The 24,740-nt window shown below is 36.2% G+C and overlaps 1 protein-coding gene across 2 annotated transcripts in view; it reads left to right on the forward strand.

Annotated features, from left to right (window-relative positions):
• The window catches only part of fibcd1a (fibrinogen C domain containing 1a), a 121,864-nt gene that overhangs the window by 60,466 nt on the left and 36,658 nt on the right, over positions 1 to 24,740 (forward strand). The gene's annotated exons all lie outside the window — the stretch shown is intronic.

The raw sequence follows: 24,740 nt of genomic DNA on the forward strand, positions 1-24,740 counted from the left end.
GTAATCGATGGATGCGTGAGGAAAAAACGGCCTCTTCCATTCCTTCTCAATCTTTATATGAAAAACAGGAAGAAAGGAAGGCTCAGCTGAGCTGGAGGGTTATGGCTAGAAAAATAACATTCATCTAGATATTTCGCGACGTCACTTTCTTAACCCGCTTCACTGCAAGTAAAGCCTCGCCGGGGCACGATCCATAATTTCCAAAAGCTCATCATACGCAGGGCAGGAGGTTCCCATGAAAGGGAACCAAATATTGAGAAAATCGCCTTTAAAGTTATCCAAATGATGTCCTTAGCAATGCATATTACTAATCAAAAGTTAAGTTTTGATATATTAACAGTAGGACTCAAGGCTGATTTTTGGCTCTTTTAACCAATTGATTTAAAAGATCTCGCTCATAAGAATCATGTACATTGATTCAAATCTATATGTTTAAGACTGATTTTTGAAGTTTTTTTATGCAATTAATTTAAAAGAACTGACATATTAGAATAATTTGTTTGTGAGCCATATTTTATGGTACTTTTATGTTGCTTTTATAAGCTTGACAGTCGTGAATTTAAAGATATGATTGGTGATGTTCTTTAGTGTTCCATGGGTAAAATAACCACACAATTTTCATTTTCGATCACACTATTTCTTTTAATACGTTCAGTTCAATTGCTGCTCCTGTATACATGCAGAAAAAGGCAGAACGACATAGGCAGACAGGGTCAGGAGGAGAAAGTGCACATGGGGGTGATGAAAAAAGCTATAAAAAAAACTACAAATGACGTAGGCAAACTGTGGTTAATTGGAGCAGATACTTCATTTATGCAGTAATCAGATGTATAAACATCTGGAAGGCAGCTGTGGTTGTCTGCCACGTCTGGAAAAATGTCCCTGTTCTACCTTCATCAGCACACAGGTGCATTCCGCCCCCAAACAGCGTTCCTGAACACCACATTCCTAAACACTCAGTTAAATCAACCAACAGCAAAGAGGCAGAGAAAGCACAGTCCTGGCCCTTTGTTTCAGTTTGTAGGTTTTTATCAGTCTAATACAATCCACTACATAATCTTCACCCCAAAAGTCTTTCTCTCAGCATACTGGTTGGGAAGAAAAGTGTGACACGACTCAGTGTGATGTGAACCACTGTTGGAAGCTTGTAAACAGAATGTCAATGTCTATGCAGAAGTGAGGAAACAGAGAAGTGAAGTGACATGAACTTCACATCCTCACACATTCCATCAGCTTGCAAAGCTAGCACCTGTCTGAGTGCTGGGTATTTCATACGCCCTGTTGTTTTCATTTGAATGAACTGTTTTGACACTTGAAAGCATGCATGCTGAGTTTGTGAATTATACAATGACTGTTTTAAAGGAATTTCTATAGGTAATTTTCACACACAGTCTGTTCAGATTCACCTCATGTAACCTGGCTTGTCTTTATGCACCCTTGTAATGGTGTACTAATGATTCATTTTACTGAATAATTCAAACCGATAACACTAAAGTATCATTCAAAGGTTTGTTGTCAGTTTATTTATTTTTTAGAGAAATTAGTACTTTTATTCAGCAAGGATGCATTAAATTGATTGAAGTGAAAGTAAGGATGTTTATAATGTTTCAAAATGTTTTGATTTTTTTAAATAAAGCTGTTCTTTTGAATTTTCTATTCATCAAAGAATCCTGGAGAAAAAAAATACACAAACATTAAGCAGCATAACTGTTTTGAACATTTGTTAGCATATCAGAATGATTTCTGTATGTTGTAGAAGTTATAGTTTAAAATGTAATAATATTTTGAAAGCATTTAAAAAATTTTGCCAACCCCAAAACTTTCTGTTTATCCATTTAAACAATGATAATCTTCTAAACATATGATTCTTCTGTTCTCAGTAAGCTGTAATGCGGATTCAGACTGATAACACGTATGTTCAGAGCTGCTTCTTTTAGTCGTAACAGATTCATTTAAACGAACCGATTGTTGCGTTAAACCAGTGCAAATGAGCCAATAGAATAATTTGTTGTTGTTATTTTACAGCACCTGGTCTTTCTCCTTCATCACAGTCAATTCAAACTGCAAGCTAAAACTCACAACTTAGCTCAAGTGTCATTTCTTTTGCCACTGCACTGTAAATACAGTAGCACTGCAGGAAACACTGTCAAAAGCATTTTAGTGCAGCATTCGTCCACATACAGATAACCTAGTACCATAAAAATCATTCAGTTTCAATATTGTTTTTAAAAAATGGACCCGCTTTTTTTTTATTCCAAGCATACATCAGCCCCTCACCTCTGCTGGTTTTCTAATAGCTAGTGATCTCATTCGGCACTGTCAGATGGTGCAGCTGACATTTGGATCTTCAAGGCTCATTTAACACTGAAGGTTGCATACTGTTTCCACCGCAATTACCCCCCAGCACATTTTCAAGAAATTCTGATTATTTTGCACTTGAATGCATTGATTTGTTTCTTTGTGTAATATTTCCCCTCTGTCAGAAGCTTTCTCATAGTACTATTTATCAAAAATAACAATGCACTCCCAGGCAAAAAAAAAAAAACGTCTCAAATATTGGAAACCAGAGTCCCCAGAGGCATTTTAATAACTAGTGCTGTCCTCCTCTGCATGTGTTTTTTCAAACTTTATGCTTTTTGGGACGCATAATGAATTGCTTTAAAAGTGCTCCGGATGTGTTTCTGTTGTTTTCTATTATTTTTTTCTACCTTCTTAATCAAGACTTTTAAGCTGCTTTTAAAATGAAAATTGTCATTGTTTACTCACCCCCACGTTCTTCCAAACACTTTTTTGTTCTGTGGAACACAAAAACAGAAATTTAACATTTTGACTAGTGTATATGAATAGTATTGTAGTCCACGCAGTTACAATGAATGGCTTCTGGAGCTTTCAAACTTGCAAAAGCACCATAAAAGTGACCCATAAATCTTGTGCGCTAGTCTCCTGAAGCCATATGATACAGAAGACATAAAAATTAAGTCATTATTTATTGATAATCTTCTCCAGTGAGCTGTTAACCAAGTCAGATTTGTAAAAGAATCATTCCGATCATCTTTGTGATCTGGATCAACGAATTAATTCAAAAGAGTAATTCATTCACAAATCTGACATGGCTACCTTTCTCATGACCTCTCATGTGGGTTTGAAATGACTTGAGGGTGTGTACACAATGATATTTTCTGTTGCTAGATTGAATTTTGTGTTCTTTTGAACCCGAGGCAGCATATTGGGCGTTAGTTGTTTTTTTTATTTAAGCGTGTAAGAGTACACACTGCACTTGTTAGAATGCACCACCAGAATGATTGAAGAAACTAGAGCAGACCTTCAAGCGGTCTCTGCGCGGTTCATGAATCGTTTTTTTTTTCTTTCCTAAAGACAGACTTCAGTCGAGGAAGTCCATCAAGAGAAAGCTCTTTGAAAGATGGCCTGACACGGGCGGCAATCAAAGCATCTGAGCGGAAATTGCACCAGCGATGGCATCTTACTTTGTTGGCATGACAGGGGAATGAAATATATCAATCTAATTTCAATTTAAACCCAGAAAAGTTTCAACCGGAGCCCCTCCGCCCACTCCCAAACTCCCGCAGCTTAATCGTCCCAGCTCTGCAGTCTCTGGTCCTGCCCCGGATCTCCACTAATTGCTGTATTTTTCTCCCCTTGTAACTCTTGAGAAGCAAGTCTGGAGATGTGGAGAGGGGGGAAAAAGGGGGTCGGTTTTTGATGGCAGATCTTAAAAGGTGATGAAAGTTGAAAGTAACATTATTGCCAGAGGGGGAAAAGTCTCAGCATATCTTTCTTTTTCCATCTTGACGGTTTGAATTTTGCATGACCACTAAAGGTCTGGAGGTCTAACGATTCTTGAGGTTGCTCTATTTATATTCAGGCAGCAAGTGCTACCCCTAGGTTGTTTCAAAATGGCCGGGTGCCGCACGCCACAGCGGCAGACGGGTTTCTCTCTGGCATTGATCTTAGCAGAGAGTAATGATTTCTCATGATTACAGACAGGCTGGAATTGTAAGGCTGGTCTCAAAGGGGAAAGAAAAATGCATTATTCCTTGTGCAGATTGCACTGTCTTTTTTTTTTTTTTTTTAAATTTCAAGTGTAATCACAACACTCTGGAAAAAGCATTATTTGCTGTAGTATCATTTCCTATTTTTTAAAAGCGGCCTGGTGAAATGAAATGCTTTATCTATTACAGATTGCCAGAGGATGGCACATGAGGTGGCTCTGTTGAAATATTTACCTCTTCTGTAAAGCGAATCTTTACGTGCGCGCTGTCAGGCCTCAGACAGCATGCTTTTGGTGTTTTTTTTTTTCTGGGTTAAGGTTATTACATGGACCACTCACGTAAATTTCCGTGCAATTCATTGCCTTTCTTCAAGCTTCCAGTGGGACTGATGTTTTATAATATTTGTGAATAAGCCTTGCCGTGTTGTTATTTCCTGAAAAGCCTTTGCTATTCATTCATCTGCTCTGTAACACTTTAGCCCTTCAGGACGTATTTGCAACTCTGTTAAGTTTTCACTCACTTTTCTCTGCGGTTGATGTGTTTGACTCTGACAAACCTACTGACACCATTCATTCTTCAACACCAGGGCTGGGACAATAAATCGATGCATCGCGATTCGTGGATCGATTGTGAGATTTTCGGAATGCATCGTGATTCTCTCTCGAATCGATTCTGAGCTTAGTTTTTAACAGCAGATGGCGCTCTAGGCTAGTTTTTAACTGCACACTCAAATGCTTACGAAGAAGAGCGCTTGTGCGTTCGGTTGAGTAATGTAAGTGGTTAAATGTACTTGCACATCGGCTTTTATGATTCGAGATTAATGTAAACACAGCCCATTGTGAACATCCTTGTAATTCGCTTCAACCTTTTCGAACTTTATGAATGATTATTTTAGGTTCAAGTGGTGCGTGTGTAAGGAACTGGAAGTAAGCAGAAAACGGCTATTTCTAAAGCACGCAGTGCCATCTGCTGTTAAAAACTAAGCTCAGAATTGATTCAAGAGAGAATCGATGGCCGGGTGCCGCACGCCACAGCGGCAGACGGGTTTCTCTCTGGCATTGATCTTAGCAGAGAGTAATGATTTCTCATGATTACAGACAGGCTGGAATTGTAAGGCTGGTCTCAAAGGGGAAAGAAAAATGCATTATTCCTTGTGCAGATTGCACTGTCTTTTTTTTTTTTTTAAATTTCAAGTGTAATCACAACACTCTGGAAAAAGCATTATTTGCTGTAGTATCATTTCCTATTTTTTAAAAGCGGCCTGGTGAAATGAAATGCTTTATCTATTACAGATTGCCAGAGGATGGCACATGAGGTGGCTCTGTTGAAATATTTACCTCTTCTGTAAAGCGAATCTTTACGTGCGCGCTGTCAGGCCTCAGACAGCATGCTTTTGGTGTTTTTTTTTTTCTGGGTTAAGGTTATTACATGGACCACTCACGTAAATTTCCGTGCAATTCATTGCCTTTCTTCAAGCTTCCAGTGGGACTGATGTTTTATAATATTTGTGAATAAGCCTTGCCGTGTTGTTATTTCCTGAAAAGCCTTTGCTATTCATTCATCTGCTCTGTAACACTTTAGCCCTTCAGGACGTATTTGCAACTCTGTTAAGTTTTCACTCACTTTTCTCTGCGGTTGATGTGTTTGACTCTGACAAACCTACTGACACCATTCATTCTTCAACACCAGGGCTGGGACAATAAATCGATGCATCGCGATTCGTGGATCGATTGTGAGATTTTCGGAATGCATCGTGATTCTCTCTCGAATCGATTCTGAGCTTAGTTTTTAACAGCAGATGGCGCTCTAGGCTAGTTTTTAACTGCACACTCAAATGCTTACGAAGAAGAGCGCTTGTGCGTTCGGTTGAGTAATGTAAGTGGTTAAATGTACTTGCACATCGGCTTTTATGATTCGAGATTAATGTAAACACAGCCCATTGTGAACATCCTTGTAATTCGCTTCAACCTTTTCGAACTTTATGAATGATTATTTTAGGTTCAAGTGGTGCGTGTGTAAGGAACTGGAAGTAAGCAGAAAACGGCTATTTCTAAAGCACGCAGTGCCATCTGCTGTTAAAAACTAAGCTCAGAATTGATTCAAGAGAGAATCGCGAAGCCTTCGGAAGATCTCAGAATCGATGCAGAATCATTTCTCGATTTGCGATGCATCGATTTATTATCCCAGCCCTATTCAACACATTACAAATAGAGCTCATACATATGTTTCAGGGGCGTTTCCTCTGAGGAGGCAAGGGAGGCAGTGCCTCCTCAAAATACTGCTTGAGAAAAACATTTGTAGTACACAAATAAAACGACACAAATATTACAAAATATAACTTAAAAAAGTGTATAAATCACTTGTTTTCTAAAGATACATTGTCCAACAGTGACACCAGCAGGTAAAGTTACAGCGGGAGTCCACGTCTCTCTTGCCTCCCCTGAGTTTTAACAGTCCGCCTAAAGCATGCGGTGACTTTGATGGGGGGTGATTGAGAATGAGTGGAGGAAAGTCACATGAGAGGAGGCAAAGCCTCCATCGCGATATGATTGGATATGCCTGGTTATGTTCGGCTGTGATTGGTTCATGAGATAAATCCCGCCTCTTTTGTTCATGCGTATTTGCGTTCGCAAATCAGTATGAATTAGGGTGACCACAGTCCTGAAATTGGGAGCTTTGTCCCACGTCCCGCAAGATGTAAGCTGTGTCCCGCATTTCAATGATCTCTGTATTATTTAAATACAGAAATGTAATAAAAACAGTGATTGTCATTGAAAACCCCATTTGCTCAGCCGTCATGTTCTATCTGTGAAAATAACCAACCAACGCAATCATAGAGAAGTGTTTTTCCGTTGATGACGACTGCGTGGACGGCGCAAAGGAATAAGTGCGGACCTCATTAAGTGCTCGAGTACCACATATGGAAATGGTCGAGTAGCACGCATGGAAAAACACAATATTCTCCATTTGTTTAACAAATTAAAAAATCGATTGCAGCTTTCAGACCCGACTTTCTTCTCATTTTAATAATACGTTTGAGGCGGCTTCTGTGGAGGTATTTTAATGGTAGATGTCCAGAGCACATTATATGCAAAAGTGCATCAAATGCACAAGTACAAATCTCTCCACTCGCAGGTGGATTCTCTTCACTCTCACACAAAACGGAAGCGCTCTCTATCGGTCAATGTGTGCACTCAAACCTTATCTTCTCTCCTGAATTTAATGTTGCCAGAAGTGCAACCTTTATGGAGTGTGGGCATCCACCAGCAGAAACATAAATCGGAGCATATGCCAACGAATGTAAATCAGTATTTACACTCTTAAAAATGCTGGGTTAAATACAAACCAGCACTGGGTAAAATATGGACAAACCCAGCGATTGGGTTCTTTTGACCCAGCATTTGGGTTACTACCCAGAAAGTTGGGTTAAACATTTTCAGCATTTTTTAGAGTGTAGCATAACAGTAGTAAATGTATCTGTCTAACATGTGTCCCACATTGTCCCACAAAATCACATCTACTGTCCTGCAACAGATCTATAGCCAGGTGGTTACCCTAGTCTGAATGAACAAATAATGGCGTTAATGGGAAGGCTAGTATAAAAAGTAAGTAAACAACTCTACTAGAACTAGTTATATACTGTATGTTCATTGACAGGTGCATTTTAGATGGCCTGTGTTTTAGTGGTGGATTTTTTCAGTGACTTTTTAAAATGATGCAATTAAAAATGATACAACAATAGCTGGTGACAAATGAATCAACCGATTCATTCAACAACACAGATTCATTCAGGGATACTACAGTTGGCTTTATTTATGAGTGAGCCACTGAAGCATTGACACAATTGATTTGTTAAAAACTTTGATGTATTCAGGTGTTAAACTATCTGTCTGTATGTAAATACTGTATATATTATGGATGTTTAATATGCAAATTTTGAGGCTTAATCAGAAGAGAGCGAGTGTTCATTAAAATTAATGGTACCATCTGCAATCCACCGGAGATTTTATACCCACTAATGTGCTTCTAATATGGCCAAACGTATGTGCACACCCAAACACCATGCCTATAAATGCTCATAATCCACAGACATTTGTGCTGAATCTGTAATATATAAATAACTTCAAAATATTTTCAACCATTATTACTATACATAAATATTCTGGCCTTTTATGTGATTCTCACAAAACTTAATCCAACGTTAATCCAATAGTTGTATTTGCCGCTCTTATTCATAAAGAGAATAAAAAAATCTGCTTTATACCCCTGCGAATATGGTCAAGCACACAATGATTCTCCTAATATAGCTCACAACTCATATAATGATTAATGTGGTCCAAATAACAGGAGAACGCCTATGTTAACCTTGAGAATTAGAGGGTAAGCCCTTGAAATCTGGCCCCATTCACTTTGCTTTACAGATACCCTGTTCGCTACATTAACTTCACCTGAGATATTTAGTCTTAGAAGACATTAAAGGCTTATCAAACTCCTCGGCTGCACTGCTCGTACTATTTATGTGCTATCTATGAGGTTCAGTATAGCACGCATATATTTGTGGTACTGTATTAAGTGCTGGAAAGCAGTTCACAGCTGGAATCCGAGCAAGAGTTTGTCACAGATGCTATCTGTGCAATCCTTCACGGCACGACTGTCTTTTATTGATTCTCTGGTGTTGGAAGTCTGAATGTCCAGAGCCACAGTTCAGTTTGAACCACATTAGAGGGTGTAAAATCGCTGATGGGTTGCAGATGGTCTCATTGATTTTAATGGAGACTCAACTCTCCTCTGATTTAACCACACAATCTGCATATTAAACATCATTAATGTGTATTTAGAAAATTATGCCTGGAGTTTATCAACCTTTCAGCTATTTACTAGATGTTTACTGCCGAAGTTTTCAACTGAAAATTAGTTTAAAATGATGGTACGTCTGGCTCATAAAGATTGAAACATTTATTAGCCGTCGTTTCTACCTCGTATTAATCTTCCAGCTTCAATGATCTGATCAGAAACGGAAAAACACTTAAATCAGGGTAACTGGGATATACTGTGTCACAGTTTGATCCAAATTAAAACCTTTATCACATCCTAAAAATCTGTTTACACCAAAAAAATGTATATACAATGCAATTCAAATGTTTTGGGAGCTCGTAGGATTTTATTATATTTTTGAAAGTCTCTTATGCTCAAAGAGCCTACATTTATTTGCTAAAAATACAGTACAAACAGTGATATTGTGAAATATTATTAGAACTGTTGTATAATTTAATATATTTAAATATATTTTTAAATATAATTTATTCCTGTGATGGTGAAGCTGAATTTCAGCAGGCATTACTCCAGTCTTCAATGTCACATGATCCTTCAGAAATCTTTCAGAATCCTTAAGAATTCTTATTTGGTGTTCAAGAAAAATGTCTTGTTAATGTTGAAAACAGATGTGCTGCTTAATATTTTTGTGGAAACTGTCATACGTTTTTTTTTTTCAGGTTTCTTTGATTATAGAAAGTTCAAAACCACAGCATTTTTTTTTTTTTTTTTATCAATGTAAATGTGTTTACAGTTACTTTTGATCAATTTAATGCATCCTTGCTGAATTCATGTATACATTTCTTTTAAAAACCAATTACATACTGACATAAATGATGTATGTAGTCATGAAATGAAAGACCTTCCCCTACGACATAATCCGATCACAAGTGGTCACAGGAGACACGTTTGAGAAGCATGTTAGATTGGCTGACCAGTGTAATTAGATCACCCATGACTGATGGTAATACCTGGTGTAAACAAGTCTGAAATTAAACTGCAGTTTTGTTTAGAACAGTTTGAATTGGAGGAAAAAGGAGCATTTGAATGATGACACTGCAGAGCCTGACAAACTTGAACCATGAAGCAAAGCGGAATAAGCACGTATGAGCCTGAATGAAGGAATCCTTTTTTTAGACTTGCGAGTTTTCCCGTCAGTGGACCTCCTTACTTCAAAGTGTGTTATCTGCACAGGCCCAGCCCGGATTAAGGGCTGACATGATTAGGTATGAAATGGCTCTTTGGCCTCCGAGAGCCCGGCCCTTTGAAGTGTCAGTGTATTTTCTGGACAGTATTGTGTGTTTGGATCAATTTACACTCTCACAGTGAAAGACAATGGTACAAGAATGGCTGACTTTACTCTGCCTGGAAGGACAGCTTGGATGCCAGGAACTTTTTATTCTGTGGTTACACTATATGGAGTGCCATGACCCCCTAGAGGTTTAAAAGTTATTTGTGGCCATCTTAATTTTGTCCCACTGTGGCATTTTCAGGATATTTTTAGTTGGGGACAGTGAAACTTTGAGATTGTAGGATGTAGCATATTTAAATCCTATGGTAATTTTATAGACTTCATTGATATCTATCACATTTGAGTGAATGTTAAGTGAATTTAAATGAGTAAAATATCATTTTGTTGGTTAGAACAGATTTTGTCAGCTCAGTAGGTAGATCATAAGTTGCAGTTCTGTTTGCCAAATATATGCCAATTTTTGGGCATGTTTTCTCTCCCTGTTTTCATGTTTTATAGCATTTTTTTTGCCAACAAATATCAACAGCTTAAAATATGCCAAAAAATATCGGCCAAAAAACACAGATGTTGTTTTCTCACCAAAACCATGTGATTTCCAACATCTGCTCAAACCAAAGTTGTGAAATGATTTAAAAATCACCCTTTGTATTCAGTTAGTGGAGAAACTGTGATGAAAGAAAACAAAGTAGTATGATTTCCTTCTTTTAAAAAAAATTACAATAATACAAGCACCATCAGTCTCTATTTAGATTAAATATGATTTGGCTTGGGTAATTTTCTAAGCCTTTTCCCACATCAAAATTTCTGTTGCACAATCTGTTAGAGTTGTGGTTTGTTCATATTTTTTTTTTTACATATTTTCTCTCCTTTTTTCATGTTTTATGGCTTTTTTTGCCAAAAATTTTCAGCATTCTGAATTTTGCCAACTAATGGCACCCCAAAAAAATCACAGAATTGTAACTAATGTTAATGCTGTTGTTTTTCTACCAAAAACCATGTCATTTCCAACATCTGCTTAAACCAAAGTAGTAAAATGATTTAAAATTCACCCTGTATGTCCACTTAGTGGTGATTTGTGATAAAAGAAAACTAAGTAGTATGATTTCCATCCTTTAAAAGTGTGAATTCAATATTTAATCCATTATATTACCTTTATATGATGTGGACATGAAAATAAATCGTAGAATAGGAATGACAGTAATGCCTGTAGACAGTAAAATTATTTTTCTAAGTTAAACCAAAAAAAAAAAAAAAAAAACTCCTCTCTTTCTCTCTCTCTCTTGAAGGACATTTTCCATTGCATGCCTCAAAAGAAAATTCAGATATCTGGCTCAAACAGCCGTGTCATGCTTTGCAGTACATTTTTTCACTGGCTGTGTTTCGTTTTGATCATTTGTGTCTAAAGAGACTGCAGCATAGGTCAAAACCTGACTTTAGCAAAAGGTATCTGAAAGCTTTTCCCGAGTCTTTTCTTCATTACGTACTGCAGGTGCTTTGCCAGAACACGATGCGTCAATGTGAACATTCTCAATCATGCGACAACAGCCCTGATCTCATGAGCAACAGTGACACAGTTGGCACACGGCGCGAGCTAGCAGATTGATAATAACCTGAGCAGCCAATCAGAAGTGAGCATCGGGTGTTTAAGTACAGCTTGGCTCTGATCGGGTTAGTGGTGTTTGTTAGCGAGTTTATCAGCGTTGACAGGATTACATGGCTGTGATTTGTGGAGGTAAGAAGCGTGGTCCTTCACAGGTGGCGTAGATCATTTAAGAGCCTGTTCATTCCATGTGCTTAAACTTCATGACATGATGGGTAATCCAAACGGCTTAACTGTTTGACCTTAAGCCGCTGAGCGAGGATCAGGGTCACCAGCGACCTGTGACACAGATTGGATGCATATAAGTGAAGTCTATGCTGCATGTAATTTAAAGAGTACTGATAACACCCACATATTTTTATGGTTAAACACTAGGCTACTTCTTAAATCATAAGTGATAATTAAAGTCATCGTTCACCCCAAAAATTAAAATTGTCATCATTTATTCACCGTCAAGTTGATGTATGGAACAAAATACTATGGAAGTCAATGGCTACCGGCAACTGTTTGGTTATTCACATTCTTCAAAATATCTTCATTAGTAATTAGAGTATTAATAGACTGTCTGCTTAATATCTGCAAACACTTTATTTTGATGGTCTCCCTACAGACATTCTACTGACTATAAGTAACTTTGCAAGTACATGTCAAGTTTCTAACCATAAAACTAACCAAACAATCTACTAATACTTTTATTAGAGTTAGTTGATAATGTAGTTGCAGAGTTACGTATAGTTAGCAGAATGTCTAAAGTGGACTATCAAAATAAAGTGTAACCTAATGTTGTTTCACACTACAAAAAAAAAGTAAATAAAAATGAATAAAGTAAAATAAAAATAAATAAAAATATATTTATATATACAGTGGGTACGGAAAGTATTCAGACCCCCTTCAATTTTTCACTCTTTGTTATATTGCAGCCATTTGCTAAAATCATTTAAGTTAATTTTTTTCCTCATTAATGTACACACAGCACCCCATATTGACAGAAAAACACAGAATCGTTGACATTTTTGCAGATTTATTAAAAAAGAAAAACTGAAATATCACATGGTCCTAAGTATTCAGACCCTTTGCTCAGTATTTAGTAGAAGCACCCTTTTGATCTAATACAGCCATGAGTCTTTTTGGGAAAGATGCAACAAGTTTTTCACACCTGGATTTGGGGATCCTCTGCCATTCCTCCTTGCAGATCCTCTCCAGTTCTGTCAGGTTGGATGGTAAACGTTGGTGGACAGCCATTTTTAGGTCTCTCCAGAGATGCTCAATTGGGTTTAAGTCAGGGCTCTGGCTGGGCCATTCAAGAACAGTCACAGAGTTGTTGTGAAGCCACACACACACACACACACACACACAAAATATATAAAAAATGTATTTAAGATTGGAAATTGTATTTACTTGCTCCTTAATGTGCATTTTGCAATATTAATTTGCATATATAGCATATATTTTAGTTATGTTTTGGTCAGAAAAAATGTACATAATTTATTTTTTGTCCTTATTGAAGCTTAGGTTTTGTGTTCCTTTGAAAAAACAACATACAATGCTGGGAAACGGCACTAGAATGATGAAATAATGACACTTTTTGTTTTTACAAACCATTTCCCAGCAACTTCACAAACTGAAGCGATTATTAAAAAAAGGATCAGACTCGGTCTACAATACAAAATGCCAGACTACACAAGAAGATTACAAGATTAGTCTTAATTAAATACTCAGAGTATTAGGAAGAATGTGTAGTGGTCTGAAATCCACCCCTTCAATTTGTTTAATCATGTCTTTTGTGGTACATGAAGAAATGCTACATGCTTGTCTTTTTGTGCATTTTTTCATGACTATAGGAGTCAGGCAGTATATTTATTTATTTATTTATTGCCAAACACCCTAGTTGTTTGGAATTTATATCTGCCTTGATAAAGAATGAATAGGTTGTTCAATATAGACAGTAGACACTGTGTGATCTGACTGAAAATATCAGTGCGGCTGGTTTCATTCGTGATGTTTTCTCTGTAATTTGGAGAACTGCTGTTGGTGAGAAGCAGAGAAGGAAAGGGTCACCACTCAGAGTGTGACCTGCTCTCGCTCTGACGTCAGCTCAAATGACTTTGTGTCAGACACTTGCAAGCCTTTTATAGGGAAGTGTCTCAAAGACGTTGTGCATTCCGGTTGGCTTTCGGTTAGTGCAAAGTAATTTTTACGGTAAATTCTAGTTATGCAATAGATGTCATGGGCAATTTTAATTCTGCATGACTTCAGAAAGAAGCAGAATATGCACCATAAACTGAAGAAAAAACAGGGATTTTTATCATTCATCCTGTTATGCCTATTTTTATGAATTCTATATTTTTACTGTAGTTGCAAAAGTGATCTAGTTTCACTTGTGCACTTTCACATGGTGTAGAGATTGTTGAAATATGTATATGGTGGCTCCAAAAAGCATTTGGACACTAAAATCACACTACAAATAAATAATGATGCACCATTTTTCTCAGAATTAGAATTTTTATTTAGTTTTTTATTGTATTCATTCATTCATTTTGTGTTAAATGAGAAAGTATCAAGTAGACATTACAAATTGCAGCTTTAGAAAGAAATATTTTATTTGATTAAACATAAAATTTATTACAAACATTTAGGCTACAACGGCCTAACATAAACTATAGAACATAAAAGAAGATAAATTGAGAAACATCTCAGTATTTTTTGTTCATACAATGAAAGTCATTGGTAATCAAAACAGCTTTTTTACCAACAGTCTTCCAAATACCTTCTTTTATGTTCCACAAAAGGGTAAGGGTAAGTACGACATTGTCACGAATCAGGCCTCTGTGGCTCTCTCCGATGGCCTCCGGAGGGCACCCTCTCCCGAGTACTAACGTTCATGGACTACATTTCCCAGACACCCCGTACCTGGGACTGATTATGGCACAGGTGTTCCCCCTTAGCTTCCCTATTTAAGCAGCGCTCAGACTCTCTATGTTTGCGAAGTCTTGTATTGCCCCGGCTACATTTCTGAGCGTTTATCCCCTATCTTGTCGTCTCTTGTGTATTACCTCGGACTGTTCTTACTAGTGTGATTCTCTGCCGCCTGCCCCGACCCTCGCTCTGCCACTGTTTATTCTCTTGGATTTCCCCTGCTGTACGTGACGCTGTTGACTGAATACTGCCTGTTTTACTCTGCCTGTTATTCTAATAAAAGCTGCAAATGGATCCGCACGCCTCTGACTCAGCGTTACAGACATGAGGGTGAGTAAATGATGACAGAATTGTAATTTTTTGGGTAAGCTATCCCTTTAATATATATATTTTTTAGTTGTATTATTATTTATTATTATTTAAATAAATAAAATAAATATATAAATATACTAAAAAATAAATAGTAGAAATACATTTGTTTCACACTAAGTATAATACAAATACATTTACATATTTATGTACTTAATAAAAATACCCTGCAATTGTACTTTTAGTATACTAAACTGGTGTACTTAAAGTCTGCTAAATTGGAACAACTAATTTTGTGCTTAATTCACTTTAATTGTGCGGACGTAGTGCTGAAGTCCAGCTTAAGATATACTGAAGTATATTTAATTGTGCTAAAGTGGAACTATTGCAACTATACTTAAGGTACACTTTGAATATCTACCATTTAAAGGCCGATATTATTCAAAGTAGGCCTGGTCGATAAAACGGTATTGATATTTATCGACGGTACACCCTCTTCGATAACGATATAAATTTTTTTTCGATATAGCGCACGATATAGGCACGTGCTTGCTGAAGTCCAACTAAATATATACTGAAGTATATTTAATTGTGCTGAAGTGAAACTTTTTAGGGATGTAATGATTACTGGTTTGACAATAAATCATGATAATATTCCCCATGGTTAGTATTACCATTTCATCTTTTAATTATCATTAAAACCATATTAGATTACCGCGATTTGAACAACTCGCGATATATAAATACTGTCCAGCATAAAGCACAGTTTTAAGTAACAGTCTCACGTGCGCACAGAACGCAGAGTAGTTTCATTTTGTGTGAAAACATGGCGGAAACTGTTGCAAGTATACTTTTGGTACACTTGAAATATCTTGCATTTAAAAACTGAAATTATTCAAAGATCTTACATTCCTCTTACATTCAATAGTGACATTGAAACACATTTTAGGCTTAAGAAATGTGCATTGTGCAAAGTGGTACTCCAAATAAAGTTTAATTATTATTTTTATATCAGCGATATGTCAGTAAATATGTTAATAGATTTTAACTATATTTAGTATGAAATAAATATATTACTTTTTTACTAGGGCTAGCAAACATCTTTTTGTGAAATGTGTTTCTTAAAAAAGCATAATGCAATAATTTGTAATATAATGTAATTTAAAGCATTTTGAAGTGTAAATTAAATGTGCAAATACTTTTTGGACTACTCTTAAGATTAAACAAATTTAAAGTAAACCAATAAATTGTCAATGAAAAGCCTTGTGCTGACATGACTGGTAGTATTATTACTAATACGACCATATTAACCCTTAAATGCATACCTCGGGTCTTTAGCGACCCGGGACATCATTCTCTACCCTCTCCCTCCTTCATTTTTTTAAGTTAGACATCAACTTTCTTAGTATTCCTCAATCTATTAATTATAAACAATATAACAAGAAAAAATAGTAAAATATAAAAGAATGCTTGTTTTCTGATTAATTTTTTGTAAAAAAAAGTGTATAGGGTCGCTAGAGACCCGAGGTATGTAAATGTGTAAGTATTTTTTCCTGCACAACTATATTTAAATATCTGATGACTCAATATGTGCAATGCATCTTTTTTCCCTTAAGGTGGCACTGTTTGATACACAATGATGACGTGATGTTTCACTCATAATTACCACAGGCATAAAACAAATGAATATCATCAGCGAAAATTTAACTGGTTTGAATGGCTTTACTGCAGAGCAATTACTATACGCAATGAAATATAAATGTCACTGCCATTTGATGCTGGATGTGGTGAATAAGCTGCCAGTGATCAAAATATTGAATATGAAGTCATTGAAAATGATAGTTTTGAGAATAGGTTGAGATCGTGAATGTGAGGCAGATGTTGAATATACTGTGGAAGTGCGCTCTGAAGATGACAGCGATGGTAAAATCATCTGCTCAAATTGAACCCTTTTAAGTTTCAAAAGGTAACGAAATATGCTTTATTTTATTCTTCTGTAATTGTTCTTAAAATATCAAGAGAGTTTTTTGCTATTGCAGCAGTTAGAGATCCATCCGTGCTGGATATATAGGTCCGGATCGCTAAAGACCCGAATTTGTAATAATGATTGGCGAAACATTCATGCATTTAAGGGTTAATTGCTTTAATTATTAAGCCGCTCTGATCAGCTCTGTCATGCAGTGTACCGTCAACATCAATTTTTAGTATTGGATCAATTCAGGAGACAATATTGCTGTTGTAGAAAGCGGACACATCTGTGGCGCTCTGAGCGCGCTCAATCACCGCCTCTGACCCTCCGCCAATGCAACCAGAGGTGTAGATACCACAAGGTTATACCTCCGTTGATTGACAGGCCTCGGGGAGACCATTGTCAAATCCTCCACCTCTTTGCCCTGTGTGTGGTCAGACTCTGTTTTCTGTCAGAGTGACAGGAGGAGGCCGTGTTTTTTGGCACTGAATGTCTTCTCTTGTTCCAGCCCAGCAGATTGTTACCAGCGGTCTGTTGTGCAACTGCTGGCTGCGGGAGGAGTCTCAATGGGGAATATGAGTGAACAACATGATTTGATTTCAGTTATTTTTTGCAGCAGGGCTGTTTTCTCTGCTCTCAGCAATATGAAACCAAACCTGCCAGTACCTAGTGACTCTCCAGTGAAAAACAGCCCACACTGCTGCAGCATTTATAGCCCACAAATGTTCCACTACAAGCTCGGAGAGGCTATTTACCTAAAGGAGTGACATTATTCTTATATTTTGCAACATGTGCGGTTAATAGATGTGAACAAAGCGTATCATTGAAGTTAAGGATATTTTTAACTACAGGTTTTGTCTGCTGTTCAAATAAAAGGTCATTGATTTCTTTCAGAAGTCTGTTTTTGCTGTCACTCGGTGGATATTAAAGATCCGGTTCTGCATGCAAAGTATTTTAATGCATTTCATTTAGGTGGCTAAATTATACATGGCCCATGTTGTTTGTGTGTTTTATTTTAAGTGCTGCATGTCATTGGCTGTGTTTTTGATCAAATTTGGTGCCAGGACATAGGACAAACAGTTTTATTTGTGTTGATGTTTGCTTTCTGAAACCACTACACTTTTTACAGGCCAAATCATTAGTGTTGTGTTTTTGTTTTTTTAAGCAATCCAGAATAAAATAAAATAATAAATAATTTATAATAATTTATTTTAATAATACAAATTATTATTATTACTTTTAGTACTTTTAGTACTGATAAAATAAGAGTCAGCTACATAATTTCAGGTTTTTATTGGGGGTGTTTATCATTTTATGTGTTGTAATTTTATTCATTACAATATTTCTTGTTTACAACAATTTTATGTTACAATTTCAAACTTGTGTTTTGTGCATTGTGAATATTTTACTGGTTTAATTTAGTCTGAAAGCCTATAATAGGTGTTTTAATAGCAGGTTCTACTGTGGCAACATGCCCCACTGTTAAATAAGCTGTATCTCTTAGTATGACAGTGGAAACGTGCAGGGTTTTTATTTTTATTTATTTTTTTTTGTAACCAAGACTTTAATGGATGTGTCTTTCAAAAATAAAATTCTCATCTGCAAGAAAACTCTGACAACAAGATTTGGTCTCCCCATGTCTTATCTGGCCTGTTGGTTATCCTGTGAACAATTAGTTCTCACTTCCAACCAACATAGCAAAACAATGAAAAATTAGGTAGATTACAAAAGATATCTCTTGAGAAATTACAGAGGTCATTACCTGCACTCCAAAAGATAAATCAGATACTATAGAACCATTGTTAGACCAATAAACTCTCACTTCTTTTCCTCTTCTTTAGAATTAAACCTAGCCATCGGCTGCAAAACGGTGAAATTAATTCGTAATCTAATTCGCTCAAGGGAGCCAAAACACTCCATCATTTCTGAATATTCAACACAATTCTCATTTTCCTTTTAATCTTTCACACACTCCCTCTCTTACATTGACTGCAAATGAAATACTTCAGATAATATGAGGGAGGTTCAGCCTTTGAGAACAATTATTAATTTTTACCAGCTTGCTAGAGGTGTTTCAAAACTCCCCTGGGCCTCGCTGTGTGCCGTCTGCCGTAGTGCCGCAAATCAAAGCGTAGATAATTAAGAGATAATAAGACGATTCTTAAGGCTGCTTTCCTTCTGAGCGAGTGACTCAAGTCAACTGTCTTAAGGAGGGAAGATTGTCCGGCTCATTCTCTGTCTGAATTGTGCAATTGTGAAACTGAAGAACATCTCGTCTCCTGTGGAACAAGGTCATCTATCTGCGTTAGCGCTTCAAACAGAGTGCGTGACCGTTTGCGGCCCGATGCAGCGACCTGGAGCTGAGCCTCATCTGCGTCGAAGGACTCACGTCTGCTGCCGTGTGCTCTGCTGCCATTGGAGATTCATTGTAACAGGAGAAATTGCTTTTGGAACACATCAGCTGGAGTGTGGCTCTGGAATTAGGCTAAGGGAAATAGATGCACAGAGGAACACAACAGCAAGAGCAGAACACAGTGGTTCCCTTCTGTTTATGACATCATGATGAAAATAATATTGATTTGCATCCTTACTGTCAATCATTTCATTACATGATCTGTCAGTTAAATTACAAATAACCAGTATGCTGAGAAAAAGTGCACAAATTAAAAATTTGAAAAACATTTTTGGCAGACAAGTAAATAAGTGAAGAAATATTACATTTCTTTACTAAATTAATGTTTACACACACACACACACACGCACATATATATATATATATATATATATAGTTAACTTTTAATTATTAAAACAATCACATTTAAAATATTTGTATTATTATTATTATTATTATTATTAATATTAACTATTTTGAATGTAACTATTTATATATTTAGTCATATGTAATGATATGCTATGTTGATATTTAATTTTACATATCAGTGTAGTTTTAGTGTCAGTGAGAGTATTAGAGTATAGGTTTTATTAATATTTTGAATCAGTTTTTTATTTTTATATTTTTGGTTTTAATTTTAAGTTTTTTAAGTTTGTTGTATTTTGATATATATAGCTAGTATCATATACATGTATTTAGCATAAATGTGTATTATTTAATACATTTTTTTCTGTCTTTGACTTACAGCATCATGAATTGATTTTATTTCAAAGTTATTTTACTGTTTACAGGTTTGATTGTAACGTCTTACCCTATATAGTCTGACTGCCTGCTCCGATATGTCCTACACAAAAATAAATGTGTAAAATTGATAGCCCTAATCTTTATTTGCATGTATTTAGTGCATCAAATGTTTTTAGTCAGCTATTCAGCTGTGCAGTGACACAACAGGCCTGAACCCATCAGTCGCCCCCAATATCCCCTCTCTGAACCCTAGGAATGCCCCAAGATGTGCCCACCTGAAATATGCATCTGATTTTCCACCATCTAAACGGCGCCTCGCTTGAAGTCTGCTCATGCTGCGCTGGTGGGAATATTCAAAGCTGCACTTATGAAATATTTATCAGAACACGAAAATTTCCCTGTATTTTAATTACCTGTTTTATACTCGAGGTACAATAAAGATTAAGTGAGCCCACTGCTGAAAGGTGGCTCAGTGTTCATTTACAGAGATTATGGTGAATAATTAAAATCTTTTTGGTTGCTCTGCGGATTGGAAGAGGAACCAATGAAAGGATTTATTCAGAGTCAAGCCACATCCATTAATTTTGAATGCGGCCCAAAGCACCTGCACAGAGTGTTGGCATGTTTTATCGAGAGAGCGGCTGTGTTTTCCAAGATCACATGCCCGGGAGGTCCCACTCAATGGTCTTCTCTGCAGAATCTATACGTTGTGTGTCATCACACATAAAGCCCCTTAGCTAAACATAAACTCCTCTAACAAGTAAAAAAACACCTTCAGTATATTCAGGACTGAAACTCCTACGCGAGTATGTGAATTCATGTGTTTCTAGCGACACAAACATGATTTTCACATGTGGCAGCAATTGATAGCGCAAAGTACATGTTGCAGTCTTAGACAACGTTCAGAGGTCCGGAAAATGTAATTTTGTTATTTTATCATTAATGTACTATTATACTTGTAGTTTTGTTAATGTTTTGAACTGTTTTTTATATTTTCTGTTTTCATTTAGTGCTGTCAAAATTAGCGCGTTAATGCAGGCGATTAATTTTTTCAGTTTAACGCGTTAAAATTATTTAACGCCGTTAACACAGGGGTGGAGCCTACGGTTGGCCACCCCACTCATAACTGCTACTTCTGTCTCTTTTTTTTTTACATGAAGTGCATTTATTCAGTCGCAGAACGTATTTATGACCACATCAAACCGGAGACGTTTCAGACGCGCGCTCCACATTACTTCAAGCGCAGAAACTGTACTGTGCTCGCAGTGCGCGATCTTCAATTGCACGCACAAAGGCGCCGGCGCGCGTTGTAGCCTGTATCATTTCATATCAAAGCGTGAAAGAAACTACGTGCATGCAATGTCGTGGTCAGTTAAGGCATGAAGTTATCAAAAAGGCGATTAAAGCTGCCATAAAACATGTGCATTAGGGATGGGCATCTCATGACTCAGGCCGATACGATACGCATCTCGATGCATAGCCAACGATACGATACATTAAAGATACATATGAAGCAGCTACCGATGCGATGCGATCCGATTCACCCCTATTACGTTGCAGTGCGATCCGATTCCGATTCGATTCGATTCAACATAATGCGATTCGATGTAATACGATGCAATGGAGAAAATATGATCACTTTTAATGCCTCGAGGCCTGTTTCATAAAACAAGTTTACCAAATAAGCCAGGCTTATTTCAGTTATCTGACTCATTGTCAAAGGATTTGGTTCCATAAAGCAAACTTAACATACTGTAGATCAACCTCAGTCACTGTGGCAACTTATGCTGGGAAACTAACCTGGTCTAAAGCAGGTTAACTGTCAGGCTAAGCTGAGTTCCTCTAACACTGACCAATAGCAATCCAATGATATTACTACTCTCTCACATACTATTATTTGACTTGTTTTTTACAGTTTCTAGCCATGCAGCCTTTCTCTCTGGTTGTATTACAGCTGTACCTTTTATAGTTTGCAGAACAGATAACAGAACATTAGAACATTGCAATCTAACACACCCGATTCAACTCGTCAGTTCATTAGTAGAGACTTTAAGACTTGAAATGGTCAGAAAAGGTAAAGAGAGTTGAGAGAAAATACGATGTGTGTCAGATCCGAATCACGTTCAGCAGCGGCAGCTCTTAAAGAAATAGCAGCCAAACGAACCTAATAACCAGCTGCTGTGATGTCTGTTCATCAAGAATAAAAGAAAAAAAAGGAAATCAATAACTTTTATAGCTTTAAGGATTTATCTGTATTTAGCTTAGAATTTAGTGTTTGATAGCTTTATTCAATTGCTGTATATTTCTGCTGAAGGGCACAGGTAGCCTAGCTAAATATGACATTTATTATAATGGGTTTATGTGAAGATTGTTTTAAGTTCACTTAAATTAGAAGTTTTTAAAGTCTAATAAATGTTCAAATTGATAGCTCTTAATTATAATTTAATGTTGAATGGTTATAGTCAATGGTTAAATATTAGGGGGACATTTTTTATAGAGAAATCAGTAAAAAAGATGCCATTAAACAAATATTAAAAAATACTGTATTTATGTTGTTTGTACATTAATTTGAAGATTGAATGTGAAATTATTGCAATATAAAAGTTTATTTAAAAACTTTAATGTTAGGTGGGATTAACTGTGATTAATCACGATTAATTTCAGAAAGAATGTGCGATTAATTAGTTATTTTTTTTATTGATTGACAGCACTATTTTCATTTTAAAGTTTTTGTAATTTTGTTGTGAGTTTTTGTCATTTTCATTAGTTTTTTTTATGTCTATAGTTTTAAAATTACATGAAATTAAAGGGTTAGTAGAACTATCCCATTAAATTAAATAGGTTCATATTTTTAATCAGTTTTTCTTTTCATATTTGTTCTTTTCATTTTTCTTTTCATTTCAGTTTTGTAGTTTTATTGTGCATTTGTTATTTTTAGTGTATATATGAGCAATAGCACAATTAACAGCTGAGCCCAAGCCTCTGTTACTAATTCGAAAACGTCACTTTAGAACTAGTAATGAGGGAACGGTGAGTTGCTTCATTAAAAGCTTATTGTATTACTGTATTAAAAGCAGTGTATTATGTGGAGTAAAGTATTATGAAAGTATTAATGTTTTGTAATTTCATTTTTAGTAGTTTATTGTGCATTTGTCATTTTATTTGTCATTTCATATATATATATATATATATATAATTCAATTCTATATTACAATATATAATATTATGTCAAAAATCCTTTAAAAATGTAATTGATAAAATTGATAAAAGTCATACAGGTTTGGAATGACATGAGGGTGAGAAATTTGACATAAAAGTTAACTATTCCTAACTATTCCTATAACTTTCTAATGAAATATTCATACTAAGTAACATTTACATATAAATTCTTGCCTTATTTTAAACAAACACATTGACATCACTGTCATCTCATAAACAGGTAGATGGTTGTAATATTTTTAACTGAGGTCAGAAGGTGGTTTTCCTTGAGTGTTGAGTTCCTTGAGTTCTTAACGACTTGTTTAGGTGAAGGTGTTCCTCTGGGAACTGTCCCTGGAGGCATGTGTGTTTTTGTCTTGGCAGGCACTGGTGAGCATGTGAGAAGGGCGCTGTGCTTGGCTCATTTACATTGATGGCAAGACTTCTCCTTTGCTGGCATTTTCAACAGCCATTGATCCACTGCCTGCCTGATTAATCTTCTATAAAAGGATCAGGAGTCAATTAGTGTCTGAATTTCACTTTGAATTCCACGTGTGCATCACCTTTCCCTTGAGGACCCCGACCCGTCTACATGCGTCCTCTGTACCGCACTCCTGAAATATCCATCTCCAGTCAATTGACATGTTTCCCCTTCATTCCTCTCAGAGTAAAGAATACATCTGCATACCAAAGACAAAGGATGTACCTGCAGGAAAGAGACGCGTGTTTTAGCTACCTAGAGACTGAATCAGGTTTCACTAGGATTCATTAGCTTTCTGTTTTTAAGTAGAAGCGAGCAGAGGGTTGACATAAGATATGACAAGATAGTGCTGTGCTTGCCTGTCTGGTAATGGTCATAGGTCTAGCTTTGTGTTCCAAAACCTAGGGAGCTGCTTACCTAGAGAGTATTTTAAGGCATTATAATGTAGCAATCCCAGAATGCCTTTTGTCAAGCACAGAGAAATGTGAAGTAGAAGTATATTTGTATTTCATTCAAAATTGTAAGTTAACTTAAAAATTATAGATGGATGGTGCGTAAAATTCTGGCCAATACAGATAAGTTGATTTTTTTTTCATGTTATGACTAATAACTAATAAATAGCTGATTTTAAAATCTATACTGTTTTGTCGAAATAGATTAAAAGTAAAACACTAAAAGCTAAAATCAGTAAGTACTACAAGTGAATTTAGAAATTACAACATTATAATACTGTTTGAAAATGCATATTTTACAATTTGCTAAAGATTACTTTTTTTTTTAGTATAATTAAATTAATGTTTTGTAAAGGTTCATTTTATGTGTGTTAGACGATGGCGAATCTAAGTGTAATCTAAAGGTAAAAATAAAAAAATCTATATATATTAATAAAAGAAATCTATATAAAATCGTAAAAAAATCTAATATCCGCCATATGATAATAGCTATATCATGCATCTCTCATTGAAGCAGTTTAGTCCGAAGGATGAGGGTTATCCCTGCTGATAGATGTTGTAACTTTACCATTCTGAGGGCAAAATTATTCAGGGAAGGCTACAGT

This window comes from Sinocyclocheilus anshuiensis, unplaced genomic scaffold (assembly GCF_001515605.1).
Source record: "Sinocyclocheilus anshuiensis isolate Anshui unplaced genomic scaffold, SAMN03320099.WGS_v1.1 scaffold363, whole genome shotgun sequence".
Classification (NCBI taxonomy): domain Eukaryota; kingdom Metazoa; phylum Chordata; class Actinopteri; order Cypriniformes; family Cyprinidae; genus Sinocyclocheilus; species Sinocyclocheilus anshuiensis.